The sequence below is a fragment of the Ambystoma mexicanum genome, chromosome 2p (assembly GCF_040938575.1).
Source record: "Ambystoma mexicanum isolate Mex_15411 chromosome 2p, UKY_AmexF1_1, whole genome shotgun sequence".
NCBI classification, from domain to species: domain Eukaryota; kingdom Metazoa; phylum Chordata; class Amphibia; order Caudata; family Ambystomatidae; genus Ambystoma; species Ambystoma mexicanum.
Window position 1 is genome coordinate 1,369,005,655 of NC_090923.1, and position 20,464 is coordinate 1,369,026,118.

A 20,464-nucleotide genomic window follows, 5' to 3' on the forward strand; every position below is an offset into this window, starting at 1 on the left:
CTCAGATACTGAGACCTCTTTCAGGCAACTAAAACACAGACATCGCCTTAGTCAATGCAATTTACTCAATTATTCAGGCATGAATGGCAGCCGACAGCCTCTGCCTGAATGATGATAAAACTGAGAGCTTGATCCTAGGAGCCCAGGCTAACCTTAATAAACTTGATGAGCAATACTCATCTTTTAGTATTGATGGTATTGTGATCAAAGTTGCTAAAGAAACCAAAATGTTAGGATTCTATTTGGGCTCTACCCTGAACATGTGTAAACAAGTTAACAGGACGGCCTCAGCTACAGCGCATATGTGCTCGTTGATTCATGCTTGTAAACCTTACCTTTCTACTAAAAGTTGCATCACACTATCGAGAACCCTAATCCTATCCAAACTCAATTATTGCAACGCCCTCTATGCAGGTGCTACCAAATATATCACAAACAAACTCCAAATATTACAAAATAATGCTCTTACACTAGCATTAAGCATCCCGAGAAGAGAACATATCTCACAAGTTAGAAGACAGTACAAATGGCTGTCCATCAAGGACATGATTCAATTCAAAATGGTCTCCTCTATTACTCATTAATGCCAGAACAACCATGCTCCACAGTACTTAAGAGACAAAATCATCAGAAAAACATTGTCACAGCCCACAATGTCAGCAAATTCCTATTGCATCTTAGCGCCTAGATTCAACTTGAAGAAAGCCGGTGGTAATAGCTTCCCCGTGCAGGCCACTTTATCCTGGAATTCCCTTCCCCTTCATCTACAAATTGATCAGACCTTCGAAGGTTCCAGAAAGAACACAAAAAATTGGTTAGCTATGAATGACATCTAACTCTACTGTATCTTATACTATTTTGTTGTCGCTCCTTGCCATATCTATGTAATGCACCTACTTTCTATTCTGTAGAATACTTTTCCATACTTGCTGAATACACTATTGTATGACTGTACCATTTGCTATGCATTTATGTAAGTAATTGTAACCAACAAAGTTAAATGTAATGCACCTAGATACCTTAGGGTGTAGCGTGCTTTGTAAATAAATAAACAAACAAACAAGGAAAAGGAGCAAACAACTAGGGAGATATAAACCCAATAGAAAATCAATTTACCCCCTTCCTCCTGACAAAAACCTACCTGGTTTTTCCATGATCTCCATGAAAACCTACAAGTTCCACGATCCCCACTTCCATTGTAGAAGTCCAACTACTGAGATGAAGAAGCGGCAGATGGAAGTCATGAGGATTACTCATAGGAATCACTGGGCAATGGATTCCTATGGGCAGTTTCCATGTTGTCCTGATAATGAGGTCTGGCAGGGAGGGACAACTACTCACACCTGACTCCAATCAACTCTTTCAAAGAGTATAAAAGGTCAGACACTGAGGCACACTCTGAGTAAGCAGGGGATGCTGAAGGAACCATGAAGACCAGAAGGAGAAGTCGGCAGCTGTGAGCACCTTGGGACGCCAGAAGGGGGGACGGACTGCCGAGAAACTGAGGAGTTTGCGTACAAAGTGGGCTACACCGTGGCAAGGGAGCCGTGTCCCATGGAACCAAAACTCCAGCTACACTTTTCTGTTAGTGTTGAAATCAGTGCTTGCTTCCAGGGTGAGTTCCAGAAACCCAGGTAGTTGAGGGGCAGGTGCTGGGACTCTGACCTCAAGTGAATCATATTTGAGGACCCGCTGACATCTCATCACTGAGGGTAAAAGATGGAGACTCTGTGACTCGAGGGAAGCTAAGTTGGGATGACCTTTTGTGTCAAAAACTTTGTATAAATCCCAAAAGTGCCTGTAACTGGCGAAGTGGGAGCAAATCCTTGAATGTGCATTCTGGGACTCGTAGCCCAAAAGAGCAAAGCTGTGAGACAGAGTGGTTTGGCACTGTGTGTGTGCCCAATCAAAGGTTTCTGTAAGGTAGCCAGCTGAGAAGTGGCAGAAGTGAAAGTAAATCGAAGTGGTCCTGCGACGGGTCACGCAAAATCCTGTGCACAGTTGAAAGTCTTCGATTCTGGTGTCAAAATGGATCTGAGAGAGAAGAGGGGGATCCATGGTCTGAGCCCGGTTGAGGGAGACAAAATTGTAAACATTGTGTGAAAAGATTCTGAGCCTGGACGAGGGGGGATCGATGGTTCGAGCCCGGATGAGGGAGACCAAGTTGTGAATTGTGAACATTGTAGAAAAGGGGTTTGAACCCGGACGAGAGGGACCCGTTGTCCAAGCCCGAAGGAGGCAGACCAATCATGAACTTATGAATGTGAGAATCTGGACAACGGAAATGAACTTTTGTGTTCTGTTTGCTACATCAGACCCTCTGCAGTAAGAGAATTTGAATGGCAAAGACATTTTTGCACAGAAGGTCCTGGTACTGAGAAATTGAACTGTACAAGCAACAAAAGTGAACTTCTGTTTCAAGGTGGAAGAAGCCTGTATTCCGACAAAGGAAGTCTGCGTTTGGCAAGCAAAGTGAACTTTGTTTCAAGGCAGAGGAAGCCTGTGTTTTTACAAGAGACATTTTTTTTAGAATCCTTTTTGTTTCCTAAAGACTGCCAGAGTGGTGTGAGACCAGCTAAACCATTCAACTGTGTCCTTGTGCCGAGGAAGCCAGAGTGTGCAGCAGGCTCGAGCGTGCTGCCTTGTCCCATGCTGAAAGCGTGGGGAAGGGAGGCCAGCTGCTAAACTGCCCTGACATAGTTTCTTGAACACTTTTCCTTTTTTGCATACACTACTGTCCCACACCATTTTGTATTTAGAAGTAAGGATTGGCAATAGGTTTATTAGCATAGGCCTTTTTATTTTGATGGACTCTACTAGGACTGCGCTATTATTATTTGATGGTTGTAGCTTGTTCCCATCCTTAGATTTAGTTTTAGATAGGCATTTAACCAAATCTTTAAAATGTAATAAACACCCTTGAACTGTGTCTCATTTGTGTCGATTTTCAGTGATGATACCAAGTCTTTCCTTACAAATCTCAAAAACGGACTGAGCGTCCCTCTAACTCTCCCTCTGGTGCATCTCACTTTTTGTGCCCAAAAAGAGTCCACTGAACTCCGACCCTGCTTTGACTATCAGGGGTTGAACCAGGTAACATAAAAGGACACATATCCGTTGCCCTTAATTGCAGATATCCATGGAGGTCCTGCGAGGACCCTTTCTATTCACCAAACTGGATTTACGTGGGGTGTATCACCTCATACGTATTAGATCAGGTGATTAGTGGAAAACGGCCTTGGGTACGCCTTTCGGGCTCTTCAAATAGCTTCTGATGCTGTTTGGCCTGATGAATGCACCATCTGTTTTCGAGCTCTTCATGGACTGGGTTTTTTCAGATATGCTTTTCCAACACGTCATTGTCCACTTGGACGATATACTGGTCTATTCCCGGAAGCCTGAATATCACCGGGAGCATGTCAGACGCATGTTGCTACGACTATGAGACAACCACCTTTTGGCCAAATCCGAAAAGTGGCAATTTCATTGTACCTCCATCCAATATTTGGTATTTGTTATCAGTCCGTCGGGTATTGCAAATTACCCTAGAATACCTCTGCTATCGTCACATGGTTTCAACCCACTTCAGTAAAACAATTACAATAATTTCTTAGGTTAGCCAATTTCTACAGAAAATGAATCTCTAACTTTTTGGCCATTGTATTATACATTGGCCATCTGCTAAAAAAAAAGTCCCTGTTAAATGGGCTCAAGAGCAAGACTCTGCGTTTCTACTTCTTTTAAAAAAATAAAAAACTTTAGTAGTTGAGAGACACGTTACAGAGCACAGCGGTTTAACCCAACACAATCATGACATATCACATCAGAGCATTGGCATGGTTATATTTGCTCAACTTAACAGTTCAGTTTTGATGACTAATTCACACAAACTTCATAATGTATTAATGTCACACTCCCTCATCAACCCCTGTTCCATTGTTTATACATACAAGGTAGTCATGGAACGGCACCAAGATGTCCTTAGGTCTACATCTCGATACCACTGTTGGAGTATATCTCTCCTCTCTGTCGTTGACAAACGTTAGTACTTTCAACCATTCTGCCCTGTTGGGGCAGTCTTGGATTTCCATTATTTCAAAATGCATTTTTTGGCAGATACACAAATCAGGTTTAAAAATCTACGCTTCAGCACAGGTACCTTTCCAATGTCCCCCAGGAGGTATTTTGGAAGAGACAGGGTATCTGCAGTATATCATACAGTATATCTGCCACTTCCTGCCAGAACTTTGTGATCTGCGGGCATCCCCAGTACATATGAAATGACTCTGCCCTCTCCCTCCCGCACTTTACGCATTCTTCATTAGTATTGGGGTCAAATTTAGAAATACACAGTGGTGTGCTGGATTCGTTTCAAGATCTTAAATTGTATTAGGTGGAACCTCACATTTAGCGACACATCTTTAGTTAGCTGGCACCATCTTTGCCACTGTTCTTCCTGTATTTCCATGTTTAGATCAGCTTCCCACTTCTGCTGTGCACAGTTTTGTGTGGGCTGCCCTTCCTGACATTGGGCCTCATCACGAGTTGGGCAGTAACGCGGGCGCTACTAGTGCCGGCGCTAATAGCCCTACCGCTAAAGGGTTATTGCCCATTCCCCATTGGGCCCATTCAGGAATTCCTCATTCCCCATTGGGCCCAATGGGGAAAATTCACGCTATTACCGCCGGTGGATTTCCCACCGACGGTAATCACGCTGAAAATCGGCAATTTTGCTGCAGATTTCCCCTCAGCTCAGAGCTGGGGGGAAATCCGCCAAAACCATGATCTGGCGGACCCTTAAATGCAGCGGTAATAGCGCTACCACCGCATTTAAGGGTTACCGCCAGACTCGTGATGAGGCCCATATGCTATACAGCCTTGATACCAATCGCCTGCTGTCTCCACCAGACACCACTGCCTCCAGGCATACATTCAGGTCTGATTCCAATGGGAACGATGGCCATCTGCAGCGGGCCGCCGCCCTTACCCTATAGTATTGCATAGATGGGACTATCTCCTAACTTTGCCTTAAACTCTTCTTGCATCACAAACCACTCTTCAGGGTATAGATCTCACAAAACCATGCACTCATCACCATCCCACCAGCTCTGAATGGCAACGTCAAATGTCAGAGGTTGTTTTGCTTTATAGTGGTCACCTTTGGAGATCTCGTACAAACGTTCTCCTGACCCTTGCAAAAGTAGTTATTGGACTCAGATAGGCAAAGAAATACACATCACACATTGGTTATAGTTATAATAAAGATTGCACGTTACAGGCTCTTTATTCAATTTATAACATACAGAAAGAAAAAGATAAACATATGATTGGTTATATATAAACAAAGAAAAAAGGCTTCACTTTTATGATCGCCACAGAAGACACCTTCATCTCGGCCACTGCTTATGCCCACAGCAGGTAGGCAAAGAGATTGATCGTTCTAACGGGATCTGGAGTGGAACGTCCTCCCTCTCAGTGAGACTGCATCATCCTGGGTCCAAATTCTACCTCTCTATTCCAAGAGGAAAACCATTGTCTCTTTTGGGGCTGCTTTCGATCCCCGACCCTCATGGGTTACCATGCTGCCCTCGGCCGAAGAGCAGACAATAAAAATGAGGCGTAAACAGAGTGGAATATTCCAGTTAGAAGTGGAAAAAAACATTGTCCCTCCTTGCCGTCGTTCCCACTGCCCCTTATCACTGCGCCAGCAGATTGCTCCTACTCCCTTTCTGGCTTGTCCTTCGGCGGACAATACAATAACTATTCCCACGGCTTCTTCATCTGACATAAATATGTGACCATGACTTCGCAGCAGAAATTCATGTTTATTAGCTGAGCCCAGAGTCCAGGAAAACATAAGCTTTCATTACTGTTTCATTGCGGTAAATGGAAGTGAATATCCAAAATGGGCACGCATCAGCGTCATGTTTTCTGGCTCATTTCGCACAGGCACTACAGAGATAGCCACAGGCATTGCTCCGCAGTACGGGGTAGTTGCTCCCAATCTCTTAAATAACCTTGACCACATGTTCACAGTAGTGCGGACCTGGCCGAAAGTGCAGAAGTCAGCATGCCGGTCACATAAAATAACCGAGCGCAGATGCGCCGGTGCTGCACTGTAAGTTTCCAGAGCACATTGTATTGTTCTAGGGGTCCTGGCATACCAGTGTCCGGTGTATTGTGCCTGCTCTACAATGTAGTATAATTCGCCATCAGACCCCCTCCACCACCACCCCTATTGAATGGTTCAGCCAGCCCCTCCAAGCTCACCCGGGCCATCCCCTTTCCCCACACATAGTTGATAGCCGATAGTCGGTAGCCAGGGATCGCAAGAACAGTCTACCAGGCCATATTGGGATGTTACTAAAGTAATACAGTAGTTTAGGAACCACTACCATCTTAAGCAAAGACAGCCTCCCGTACAGTGACATCGGTGATCGTCCCACAATTGTAGTTTTGTGGCTAAAACATCCAGATAAACCTCATGATTATCCACATATAGGGAGCAGTGCGATCGGGATACCACTACACCCTAGTATTTAAACCCAGCAGGGGTCCATCAGAACCCCAATAAGTCGATTGGCTCCGGAGTGTTGTCCATCAGCATGAACATCTCATATTTGGCCTAATTTATTTTATACCCAGAATAATATGTAAATGTACGGACCTCCTCCAGTCCCATATTCTGCTCCAGATCCCGGATATATAGTAAGGTATCGTCAACATACAACAACATTATTTGTGGTGGACCAGCTATCCGGATCCCACGGTGGCCATGTCGCTCGCACACCCAACATGCTAGCAGCTTGATTGTTAAAGCGAACAAGGGGGACAGTGGGCACCCCTGTGGTGTCCCGCGCCCCAGGCGGAAAGCCGCCGACAATCTGTTATTGGTGTGCACCTCAGCCACCAGGTCCCTGTACAGAAGCCGCACACAGCCGATAAAATATTCACCTATCCCCATTTATTTTAGTACCCCGAATAGAAATTTGCATGATACATAGTCGAAGGCCTTTTCTCCGTCCAGGGAAGCTGCAACTGCCCTGGCCGGCAGATTTATCTGTGAGATAATGCCAAAGAGTCTCTGGAGGTTAAGCGCAGTCGAGCATTCCGGAATAAATCCAGACTGGTCTGGATGCACTAGCATTGACATATAAGGCAATAGCCTAGTGGCCAACACCTTCGCAAATATCTTCGCATCTGTGTTTATCAACGACAATGGCCTATATGAGGCCATGTCCTGTGGTGGTGTGTTGAGTTTCAGCAACACCGTTATGATAGCCTCGGAAAGCGTTGATGGCAACCTCTCAGTTTCCAATGACTCTTCCCACAGCCTCGCCATTCTTGGCACCAGTATCAATCCTAATTCCTTGTTTAATTCAATGCCCAGGCCATCGCACCCCAGGGCCTTCCCGGAGGCTAGTATCGTTGTAGCGTCTGTTACCTCTTTTGCTGTGATTGCAGATATACCTTGCTAAGCCATCATCTGAGCATTTATCTATATTAGCATATAGGGACTCATAGTAACCGGCGAAATTCCCTGTTGATGCCCTCGTCTGTGGTCAGCATCTTCCCCGCCCGTCCCCTGATCCTGGTGATATGTTGCATCCCTTTTTTGCCTGAACCCCCGGCTAAGAAGCATCCTGGTTTGTCCGCTTCTCCACCGCTTCTCCATACCTGCATGCTTGTACAAGTTTCACTACGCACCGGACCTCTTGGTCTGCAAGGTCCCAGAATTTTAGCAGATTACCCTTAATCAGCCCCAGAAGTGCTCTCTCTTGTGTAGTCCCATGCTCTATCTCCTGTCGTCTTAAACTTACTTCGACCTCATGCATCTCCCGCCAGACCTCCCTTAATGTCCCAGTATTAGTGGAGATCGAATCCCCCCACACCCATGACTTGAAGGTCTCCCACATTGTGGCATAGTGGAGTACCGACCCCTCGTTCCTCTCGAAGAAGCCCTCAGTCTTGTCTAACAGCGAGAGATGCAATTTGGCATCTTGCAACATCAAGGGGGCCATCCTCCACAACGGTTGTGATACTTCAGTTCCCTCCCATATCAATGTCAGTTCAACTGGTGAATGATCGGAAAGGATCCTCGGGTGGTTCTCACACTCCCTCGCTCGTGTTCCCCATGTAGTGGACAGTAACCAGTAGTCTATCCTGGACTGCACGTCATGGACCGAGGAATAATAAGTATATTCTGCCACCCCAAGGGTTGCGGCCCTTCAACACATCTGCTACTTCAATTTGAGTCATAAGCTGAATGACCTTGCACGCTGCCCTGGACAGCCCTCGCTGAGTGGTTCTAGACCGGTCCCACACACTATCCAGCACTATCCTCTTTGACTCCTGAAAGCACAGCTCTCTCTGTATCAAGGTAATCACCACCCTGGCCTGCATCGAGTACTCTGTGTAATATTATTGACCTCCCCACCTGGGTGCAAATTCCCTGTTTAGTGGCCCTTGAGTATGTGTTTCCTGGAGCATTAACACCCTGGGCCGTTGACGGTCCAGATATGCTAGAATCTTCCTTGCTTTGATGGGATTATTAAGGCCCGGACAATTCACATCATACATTTTATTGCATCACCTGTATTCTCCAGTGGATCTTATAATGCACATCTGCCAGCCCTTCATTAACTGCGGGTCCCACTCCCTACACTCAACAGCAACGCATCCACCAACTTTTTCCTGTAACATAACCCCCCTCCTCTCCCCACCACCTTTAACTCCCTTCCCCAAACCAGGTGTTAAACACAACCTCCCCATTCAGGGCCTCGTCCCTCTCCACACCAGCCGCACCCTAATAACACCTACCCTCCTCTCCTTCACCATCGCCCCCAACCTGATGATGTAGCCCCATAAAACCAGTGCAAATCTCCTAGGGTGCGCTGCGAACAGCAAGTACATACTTATGACAGCCAAGTCGCCCGACCCGGCTTGTTTCAAACATTAGTTCTGTGTATCCTCTATTATCACCACAAACAGAATGTTTAGTTTTACTAGTTGCCGATTCAGTCCCCCAGATCTTCTGGCTCGCCTCTCCCTTCCAGGCCAGGGTTGCGATAATTTTTCCGCTCCATAGGCAGGAGTGCAATGGACGCTTCCACATAGGCCATTGCGTCTGATGGGTTTTCAGTGAAGTGTGTGCGACCTCCGTGCTGGATCTGTAGCTTAGCCGGGAACAAAAGGGCATACAGGACTTGTCTGGCTCTGAGCAGTCTTTTCACCATGTCATATTTGTTTTGTTTGTTTATTTTATTTATATGGCGCACCTGACCCGGAGGTAATTGGGCGCTATACGATAGTAGTGGTTACAAGGCATAGAATAGACAGTTACATGCATGAATACAGTTTGAACATTCAAGGTAAAGTTACAATGGTACATATATACATATTAAACATTATACATATTATACATTGGGTCATAGCAGTAGTATGTGCCGATCACCTAAAGGTTAGTGGTATCAAGAGCTGTTGTTTTATGTTTTATTTAGTATCCAAGTGATAGCATGGCTTCTGAAATTGTTAAAGGTTTGGATGGTTTGAATATTCTGAGGGAGAGTGTTCCAAAGCTGGGCGGCTAATACTGGGAAGCTAGAACCTCCGGCTCTATTTAGATTGTATCCGGGCACCACCAGACATGGTATTTTGGAAGATCTGGTGATTCTGTTGGATACCTTCCATGTGAACTTATCTGTAAGATAGGGGGGAGCTTGGTGGTTAAGTACTTTGTGAGTGAGGCAGATAGTTTTTAGGGCAATTTTGTCCTGTATAGAGAGCCACCTGTGGTGCTTTCTGGTTTCTGATATATGCTCTCTTTTGGGAATATTCAGGGCGGCTCTGAGCACGTTATTTTGCATGATCTGTAGTTTATTTAAGATGGTTTTGTTTGCTCCTAGATAAAGACTGTTGCAATAATCCAATTTGGATTGTATGAGCGCTCTCGCCAGAGTAAGGCAGCTAGTGGGGGATAGTAAAGGTCTACAGGCTCTGATCAACTTGCCGGTGTAGGCAGTGGCCGATGAGGTCATGTTAATCTGCTTAGTTAGGTTAGACTGGGCATCGAGGTAGAAACCTAAAGTTTTTACATGTTTGGCAATGGGTATACTGTTCCCATCGATGACGATATTTGTGTAGTGAGGACTTAGTTTGAGAAGGATGTTAGATGGTCCGACTAGGAGTAATTCAGTCTTATCATCATTCAGGCAGAGGCCATGTGTGGCCATCCATGCCTGAATGATGATGTAGACTTTGTTTATCCATGCAACATCTATATCATAGGTTTCTGAGAGGGGTAGGAGTATCTGGGTGTCATCCACATAATTTGTGTAGGTGACACCCAGATGGTCCAATTTGTCAAATAGTGGCTTTGTAAAAATGTTGTACAAAGTGGGCGAGACGCAGAATCTTTGAGGGACTCCGCAGGTGATGGGTATGGGGTCAGCAGCTGCTGAAGGTGAGAACACTTGCATAGTTCTGTTGGCGAGGAAAGATTGGATCCAGGCAACTGCAGAGCTGGAGAAATGGGCCGCTGAGGATAGGTGGTTACAAAGTATGGAGTGATCCACCAGATCAAAAGCCACAGAGAGGTCGAGTAGAAGTAGGATGGCCATCTTTCCTTTGTCTTTCAGATCATCGATCTGGCTTTTGAGGTCGACAAGTGCGGTTTCTGTTCCATGCTGAGGTCTGAAGCCAGATTGACGGGTGCCGAGTAATTTGTGAGCTTCAAGGTAATCTTGTATTTGCAAGTAGGCTATCCTGTCCAAAATGTTCAATAGAAAGGGGACTGTCGTAATTGGTCTATAGATGGTGGGTATAGCCGGGTCAAGGGTCTGTTTTTTTAATAGTGGTAGAACTCAGGACTGTTTGAGGTTACTTGGGACGGAATTATTAGAGAAGGAGGAGTTTACAAGTTTAGTAATGAAAGGGGCAAGATCTCTAACTGCATCGTTTATAATCTGGGCTGGGCAACTGTCGCCCTTGCAGTTAGATGGTTTAAGAGACGTGATGATTTTGTGGACTTCAGGAATGGTGACTTTTTTGAATGTGAAACCTGAGTTAATGTGAGGGGTAGGGGTAGGAGCTGGTGTAGTGACTGTTAGTTGGGATCTTTTGTCAGCTATTTTGGTCTGCAGTCCTTTGATTTTATTGTAGAGGGCATTTTGAATGCTGGTACACCAGGCTTTATCCTTATTGCATGTATCTGGCGGTGGGTTGGGGTTCTCTAGTTCTCTTAGAATGTTGAATAATCCTTTAGTACTGGAGCTGGCTTGGGCTATTCTGTCATTATAGGTTTCTTTTTTGGCCTGGTTTATCTTATTTTTGTAAGTGGCAGTGATAGTGGCCAGGTTAGTTTTGTTTTCAGGTGTAGGGGATGATGTCCAACGTGATTCCCATTTTCTTTTTTCAGTGCGGAGTGTTTTTAGCTCTGAAGTGAACCACGAGTTAAGATGGGCCATGGGTTTGCTTTTACGTAGTTTTAGCGGGGCAATATCATCAATGGCTTTAGTCATGGTCTCGTTGTAGATGTTAATTAGAGTGTTAGGATCATTGGTGTCCGGTAGGGCATTGAGTAGGGGGGCTACCAAAGGAACTAGAGCATCTGCTGTGATGTTACGTTTATTCCTTGTGAGGCAGGGGGAGCAATAATGGGCTTTTTCTTTTCCAAGTTGTTGATATGCAATTCAAAGGTGATAAGGTGGTGGTCTGACCATACTAGTGGAATCGGATCTAGTGGGGTGAGGGTGCAATTTAGAACCGCAACCCAGTCAAGTATCCTTCCTTTTTCGTGTGTGGGCTTGGTGCTAATTTGAGTATAGCCTTGTTCTAGTAGTGCAGAGGCTAGAGAGATGGTGTGTGGGTCGCTGGTGTCCTTATAACCGAGGTTGAAATCTCCGAAGATGATATTTTGCGCTGTGGGTTTGGTGGTGTCGGCTGCTAGGGCTGTGATATCTTCTTCAAAGGACCCCGGAGGTCCTGGAGGCCTGTAAATGATATGTAGTGTGATAGTGCTGTTGGGTGAGATTTGGAACTTACCTGAGAGATGTTCACATGATGCCAATGTCGTAGGGGTGGGTAGACTTATGTTGAGAGTGTCTTTAAAGATAATGGCTATTCCTCCTACGCGAGCCGTGGGTCTGTCTGCACGGAGAATGGAGTAATTATCTGGGACAGCTAGGGCAATAGAAGGGCCTGTTGCCTCATGCATCCAGGTTTCTGTCATTACAAGGAAGTCAAGGTTATTGTTCACAATCATGTCGGCAATCTCAGTTGCATGTGCTACCAATTACCTGACATTCAGTAATGATCCCTTAGTGGGCTGTGATTGTAGGTCCTTTGTTGGTGGACTGGGGCTAATGTCCCTTAGGTTGTTCAGAGGGGCTGTGCATCTTTTCTTTTGGCGCCTGCGATTATTCTCAGTGGATCCTAGGCGAACTGCGCGTATGATCTTATGGGAATATTCTAATGCTGAGTGCCTGCTGGACGGTAGTCTGCTTGTTAGTCTCTCGTTACGCTTAGAGATGTCAGGAGGGGAGGCGGTTGAGGCTATAGGCACAGGGGGCAACTTATCATGTGTAGTGCACATAGTGGAGGCTGGATGTAGTTTGGTTGTGGTTAGTGCGGGAAACGGGGGTAGTGTGGGAAGGAAAGGTGTAGGGCAAGGGATAGGGTAGTGACGGGGACATCTCAGTCTGCCTAACCCTTCATCAAACTTAATGTAATGACCTCTGGTGCAAAGGGTGTCAGATGGTATAATGCAGAATGGGAACATAGTTAAAGTTAGCAGTGCCTGCATTCTGTTATGATAATGGGCAACTTTAGCGTGAGCTTGCTGATACTGGGTAGTTTATAAGGCACAAATATACTGCAACCTAGAATCGAAATTTAGCAGGTAGGGCTAAATAGATAATCAATATACAGTCAGCTGTTAACATTGATAGCAGTAGGGCGCTAATCACAAATATAGTGCTGGGTTAGATTAGGCTAAGATGCATGGAGTAGGTGCAAAATCGGCTGAGGCTTAATGAACATTAGTTTGGGCTAATACAAAAGCATAAACAGAGCACACCTAGATTCAACTTTAGCATTGGGAGCCAGAGTGGCGCTAATTCAAATGAGCACACCTAAGTGCAACTTTAGCATTGGGAGCCAGAGTGGCACTAATTCACATGAGCACACCTAGATTCAACTTTAGCATTGGGAGCCAGAGTGGCGCTAATTCAAATGAGAACACCTAGATTCAACTTTACCATTGGGAGCCAGAGTGGCGCTAATTCACATGAGCACACCTAGATTCAACTTTAGCAATTCAAATGAGCACACCTAGATTCAACTTTAGCATTGGGAGCCAGAGTGGCGCTAATTCAAATGAGCACACCTATGTCCCAGATATGATCTGTGTTGTATCTGGACCCCGGCTGCAAAGTCAGGGTAAATGTGCACATTGCTGGCCTCATATCGAAGCATGCCCCTCTCCCGGGACAGCTTCAGGACAAGGTCCCTATCCCTATCATTAACATTCTTGCTATTATTGTGCAAGGAGGGGCCCTGGCTTGGGGTCCGGCGTGAGGGTGCGATGTGCTCGTTCAACCAAAAACAAATGTGGGGAGAAATCTGTCGCTCCAAATAGGGCCCACAACAGATTTTCAACAAACGGCTCCGTGGGCCCCTTGCATGCTGTCTCTGGCACTCTGAATATGCGCACATTATTGTGCCATGAGCGCGTCAAGATCGTCGCACATACCGCGGATCTTCGCCATTTCTGACATTAGGGCCGATATGGCTTGCTTATGTTGGCCCATCCTGTCTTCCACTTCCCATTTCAGGTTTCTGCCTCAGTGATACGGCCACTTTCTTTCTCCAACTTGTATTTCAGTGAGCCCATGGCTGGCATTATGTCATCCAGTTTGACATTGACTGACATGAAGCCAGTCTGCTTAGCTGATCTTCCCAATTGGTGACAGGCAGCACTCGTGGATCTTCGCTCTGCCCTGAATCTTTGGGGTCCTTGCCGGGTCGTGGGTAAAGGAATCCATGGGGTCCCGCTTCTTCCCCGCCCCTTTCTTCATGTCGTCTCCTGGCGGTATTGTCTCTTTCGACCCGATCTCTTGTTCTCAGCTGTGTGCCATGTCCAGCTTTGCCTCAGTCACCCACACCTATCAACTTGTCAAAGGATATCTTGGGTAGTGGCTCCTCTTGTGTGTTATCCTACTACATCATTCTCAATCAGAGACACCGATTGATACTCAGGATATTCAATGTTCTGACTTGCCAGTGCTGCATCAAATATCTGAAGGGTGAGCTCCTCTACCCTGATGTTGGCCAGACTATCCCTCTACTCCCCACACTTCAGAGGGTGGACCCAATAATTAACTGATCAGTATTGTGAGACTGACAGAGCCCTTCTTTTACTCCTGTGCACTCCTCGCCATTGACTCTACCACGCAGCGGGGCCTGGACCTTGCTCCCCACCTGTGGTGGTAGTAAACTGGCCTCCTCCAGCTCACTCCATGCAGGGTGTTGTCTCAGGTTCAGTAGGCCACCTTCCTCAGCTCTTTACAATGGCAGTGTAGGATTTGTCTGAAAGTCTCGGCCCCACATGTGTCCCTGCTTTCTCGTCACTTATGTGAGTGGTAACCTTTACCGAGGATGTGCAACACCAGGATCTGTCTTACATGTCCTGGCCCTTCACTTGGCACCTCGCTCTCCCCAACTCCTGCGTTAAGCTCAACGAGGCAAGTCTGGCACTGTATTGCCTGGTACTCCTTACCGGCCCCACTCGGACCCAGCCGTTCCTATGCTGCATTGAGATCAGGGAGTGGGGCAAGGCCGACAGCCTGGGGTGCTGAGGGGGGAGAGACCATCCTCAGGATCTTGTCCTCCTCCTTGGCCTCCGGGTGGGCGTGCAATACACTCGCCACCTGCCAATGTTCGGGACTGCCGCTGGCGGTCAAGCCCTTCCAATTGGGACCGCTACTTGAGCACCTCCCAGGTCTCTGTACCTCGTTCTGCGGGGCACCTCAGGCATATGTCCTTCTTGGAACCTCAGGCGTATGTCTTTTTCCCACTGGGGCTGACAGCCCTCTCGGATATTGCCGCTCCAGGGAGAGGCTCAAACCAGGCCACAGGGGAACTTCGGCTCAACCCACCCTCGGCTTCTGACGCCCCAGGCTCAGTTTGTAGGCACTCCACATTCATCGGAAGCGCCTTGGGCCAGTATTCTGCTTTCTCAGCGTTACAACTGCCTCTAGCACATCTGGGGTACTGTCAATCTGAGATGTTTAATGCCAGTACATGGCAGATGCCCCCAGCTATCGCCTCCTTCTCCTCACCCGTTGTTCGATGGCTCACGGAAGGATATTTCCTGATTTCGGATGTTGCCAGGGACAGAGCTTTCGCTCAGGCCGGCATTTCTCCTGCTGCTCAGCAGCACCACCTGGCGTTTCTACTTCTAAAGAGGTTGTTAACGTAAGCCCCCATCCTGTGTCAGCCAGATACCTCCAGACCCTTCATAGTGGAAAGTGATGCATCAGAAGCAGCAATAGGGGCAGTGTTGAAACATGCTCAAGAAGACAACAAGGAACATTCTGTGGCATATCTGTCAAGAAACCTGCCTGACAGTGAATGGCATTACTCCATACTGGAAAAAGAACTTTTGGCAATCAGACAAGCATTTGTGGATTGGCGCCACTTGATGTTGGGCTCTTGTGCTGGTTCGTACTGATCATCGGAACCTTCAAGTTTTGAAATCGATGGAGTGCCGTAACAGCCGACAGGCCCGGTGGGCTTACTTCTTTGCCCAATATCAGCTCAATCTCTTTTATGTCCCTGGTACACAAAATGTACTTGCAGATGCCTTGTCCAAGAGACCTGACTATTTGGACAATGCGCCAGTGCAGTACCCTGTGTTTCTGCCAAAGACAGTGTTTATTTGTCACATAGATCGTTTTTTGGATCTGGTACAAAATGACACAAGGCTGTTCCAAGAGTGGCAAAACCTCTCCAGAACTAATCCCTGGAAGTTGGAGATCAGGGACGGATACATATTGAAAAAAGGACATATTTAGCTACCTTCAGCAGCTACCCGGGATTCTGCCCTCCTGATGTGCCATGATAATTTACCTGCTGGGCATTGAGGCATTAAGGCAACAATACAAACCCTACAGCGTCTATTTTGGTGGCCTGCCATGACTCGTTCTGTAAAGGAAGAGTTCTGATACTGTGTGGTTTGTGCACAAAATAGGCACTCTGGAGACAAGCCCGTAGGACTACTGGAACAACCTGCTCTTTCTTCTAGACCCTGGTAAGTGTTTGCCACCGATTTCATCGTGGACCTACCCCCCTCTAGGAACTGTACCACCATAACGGTCATGATTGACACCTTTTCAAGGATGGCTCATTTTAAACATTTGGCCAAGTTACCTTCTGCAGCCGAAATGGCAACTATTTTTCTTACTGATGTTTTCCGGTTGCATGGGTTACCATCTTCCATTATTTCAGATCGAGGTAGCCAATATGTCCCTAGATTCTGGTCACATCTTTGCCGTCTATTGGGCATCAGGTGAGCGACGATTGGGTATCTCTGTTGCCGGTAGCCGAGTTTGCTTATAACAACTCCACTCACTCCTCTCTGAAAGCCAGTCCCTTTCACTGCTGCTACGGATTTCATCCTTCAGTGTTTCCTTCCATTACACAAATATTCTGTGAGGTCCCTTCTGTGGATCGTTGGGTAACTGGCATTAATTCTACATAAGCAAGCAAAGTAACAGTTGGAACAAGCCAGAGCTTCAGTTAAGAAATACTCTGACAAAAGGAGGGAGGACAGTCCTGCATACGGGCTAGAGAAACAAAACCGTGTGTCACCACACGGTAGCCCCACATGCACTCCAAATGGGAAGATATCCCTGGTATTGCTCAAAAGTCTATCTACCCTGCACTCACAATGATGAGAAGCACAGGGGAGTATAGGCAAAGACCTAGTAAATGTGTTTTAGGGAACAAGTATTACACAAACAGTTAATAGGTGTAACTCTCAAAAAGAGAGTGGGTATGCTTCCGTGGTAGGATTTAAGAACTTGGCAAAATAAGCCAGTGTTGTAGCTATAAACACTTTCAAACAAGAATGTACATATGTGACAAAAGGATTTTCTAATACAGAAAAGTATAATGTGAGAAGTACAGTTGTGAGTCCAAATGGGACTCCACACTTGTTACAGAAATCTCTATAACCCACTGTCCAAAGTAGCACAAAACATAGAATCGCTATTTGCGGAATTTCATAAAAAGAAAGAGAAGCATCTTCAAAGCAATTTACAGTGACTAGTGTTTACAACATTCACACTAGAGCTTTTTTTGGTAGATCATCAAAGTCCATTTAGACCATTCCAAACAGCACCCTTGAGTTCAATTAGTTTCCAACGAGTTTTGGATTACTACAGAATCCATCCTCAGGACTATGGTTGCTATTCGTTCCAATTCTTTCAAATATATCACAGTTCTGATCACTAGAAGGTAACAAAAAACACAATCACTAAGAGTTTAGAGTTTTTTACCACAACTAAATAACTAATAGTATTGGGAGGATCACAAACCTCGTAGTCCATCAACAGTAGTTGTCAGGTGGTAGGATCAGGTTCGCAGGACCACAGTGAACCACTGGGTCCGGCTGCAGATAGGTGTCGAACTCGAGGATACCCGATACCCTGTGGGGGGTGAAGGATGGGGTGTGTGTGAATTAAAAAATGGAGAAACTTCGCTATCAAATAACATCATGCTCCTAGGGCCTCTCACTCAATCTCATGTGCATATGGCACACCATTATAGACTCAGAGCTGCTAAAAGCTCCAAACAAACTGTCCCAAAGGGGAAGGTTAGGTACACACAGGGTGACTCAACCAAACGTAGTTAGGGGCTTCCAACCCGGAGAACCAGGCGCCCCAAATCGGCGGTCTAAACTGCATCACAATGTAAGATGTTGTGGCGTAATGCTAATGCTAACGTGAAGTAACCCGGCTTCCCATTGCAGCGCGGGACACAAGCGTATCTAGACAACACGTACGTCTCATAACTCTCAAGAATATGCATGAGTACAAAACTCATGAAACACCTGTACAGTGACGGCTAGATTCAAAAGAAATCTGCCAGGAAAATTTTGGCCACCAGGGGGCGCACGGACGATGATTGCCTCCGTGTGAGCTCTTAGCCCACGGGCCCCAAAAGTGACCTGAGCCCCCACTTTTGCCCCCCCGGGCCCAACAACGGCAGATTAAGTCATTGGAAGCGCCCCCCCACCCCCTGAGTGAAAACCCGACAAAAATTGTACTTGCAGAACAGGAGAAAGCTCAGTTGGAACATGTCCCCCTCTTGCCCACGAGGACACCAGCTGGAGACGATGCCCGCGGCGCCCGCCTACTCCCTCTGCTTCCCCCGCGGTGGAGCCGCGCCAGGCTGAGGCGCCGGAGGAGGACGCGGACACCCAGCCGCCTCGCCAGATTTCACAGGTATCAGGACAGAACAAGGACACTAGCTAAAGCCAGATCCGGAAGCACCCTTACCCTTGGAGGGGCCCAGATTACTATCTTCCAGGACCTTTCATCGTTGACACTGGCCCTACGCCGCCTCTGTGGTCCTCTCACGAGATGGCTAAAATAGCAAGGCACAAGATATAGATGGGGATATCTCGTCTCTCTCGCGTTTGAACACAGGAGCAGGAAGATCCTACTCTGCTCCAAGGAAGAGATCCGAGAATGCATCGCCAACCTCCTCGGACTGCCCTCGGGTGAGGGAACCCAGAATGCCCCTGTGCAGGACAGATCAGGATGGGAACTTCAGGGCCCGAGAAGGAAACGAGTAAAGGGATCCAGGAAGTACAGGCAACCCAATGACACACCGGATAGCAACAAATGACACTGCAAACCCAAGCGCTATACTCCGGCGACCTTTGTTTCCACGGTACCCGCAGGGGACATACCTACATTCTGGACCACGGCTCTCCTGTATCTCTGATTTCATCATCCGACAAGTGAACTGCCTGAACCGCAAACGAGAACTGCCGAGGGACGTAGACGCCAGAAACTGCATGTATCACAATATATATTTGCCTACAGTTTAAATTGTTGGTGTTCGACATACTGCCGTTTGTTACACAATTTCTATGAGAGGAAGGGTGGGGGCTCAGAAATGCTATGTTGATGTTATTAGTTGATGGGGTCGTGCGGTTACGACCCCTGCTGGTGGTCCGACAGTAGACCGGCTGTTCACATCCAGTCCAACTCGGACGCCATCACAAATAGACACAAACCCTCATTGAAGAACCAAAGAGCAACGCAAGAGAGCACAGGGCAAAGGGTATGATGTTCAATACCCTACAGGGGTGGGGGGGGGCACAGGGGATGGCACAGCCTCAGGTAAAGCCTCAGTTAAGGAGAGGCAGCTACGACATTACTTCCATCAAGGCACTTTCCTATAACAGGCAGCGTGACATTGGAAATGCTTGCTATGAACTTGTCAATGTCCCGCAGACATAACGAATCAAGTGATGGGCAGGGCATACTTAAAATTTGCACGCTGAATGTTAAGGGTCTCAACTTCCCCACCAAGAGATCATTGGTAACTAGAGAGTTCAAGAGAGCCAAACTAGACATACTCTTCTTACAAGAAACCCGATACAGAAAGGGAGAAGAGAGGAAGGTTTTATATGCTAAACTGGGCTCTGAATACTGGGGCTCTGGCCCACTGAAGAAGGCGGGAGTCAGCATATTAGTCAACAAAACTATCCGATTTGAACTCATGAAATCATGGATGGATGTCAGTGGTAGATTGCTGGTCCTAGGGGACAGGATACAAGGCACTGTCGTCATCTAGCGGCGATATACGCCCCCAACACAGGACAAGATAGATTCCTGCAGAGGATAATCCCGAAAGTCATGAGCGAAGCAGAAGGCGACGTAATGCTTGGTGGTGACCTGAACACGTGGATGGATCGGGAACAGGATAGACAATCAGGACGCACCTCTATGCCCCCCCCCCCAGCGAGCACCAGACGCCCACCGGTTGCAGATATGATGGCTGCCTACAATCTTACCGATGCGTGGAGATATACCAATCCCAACCGAACTGGCTTCACTTTCTTCTCAGCGCCACATGCGACCTTTTCCAGAATAGACTATATATATCTCACTGCAGATCTCATCACAGCAATGACAGAAGCCATTATAATCCCTGTCTCATGGTCAGACCATGATATGGTCACGGTCACCCTTGATCAAATAGCCCTCCCTCGCAGATGCTCCAAATGGCGCTGTATCAAGACCCTCTTTAAGGACCCAATTGTTTCGGGATCAACTAGAGCAGGACATCACCCAATACTTTGAAATCAACAACACAGGGGAAACTTCCATGAACACAATTTGGGAGGCAGGCAAGGCGACCTGGAGAGGGCTTCTTATTAAAGAGGGAG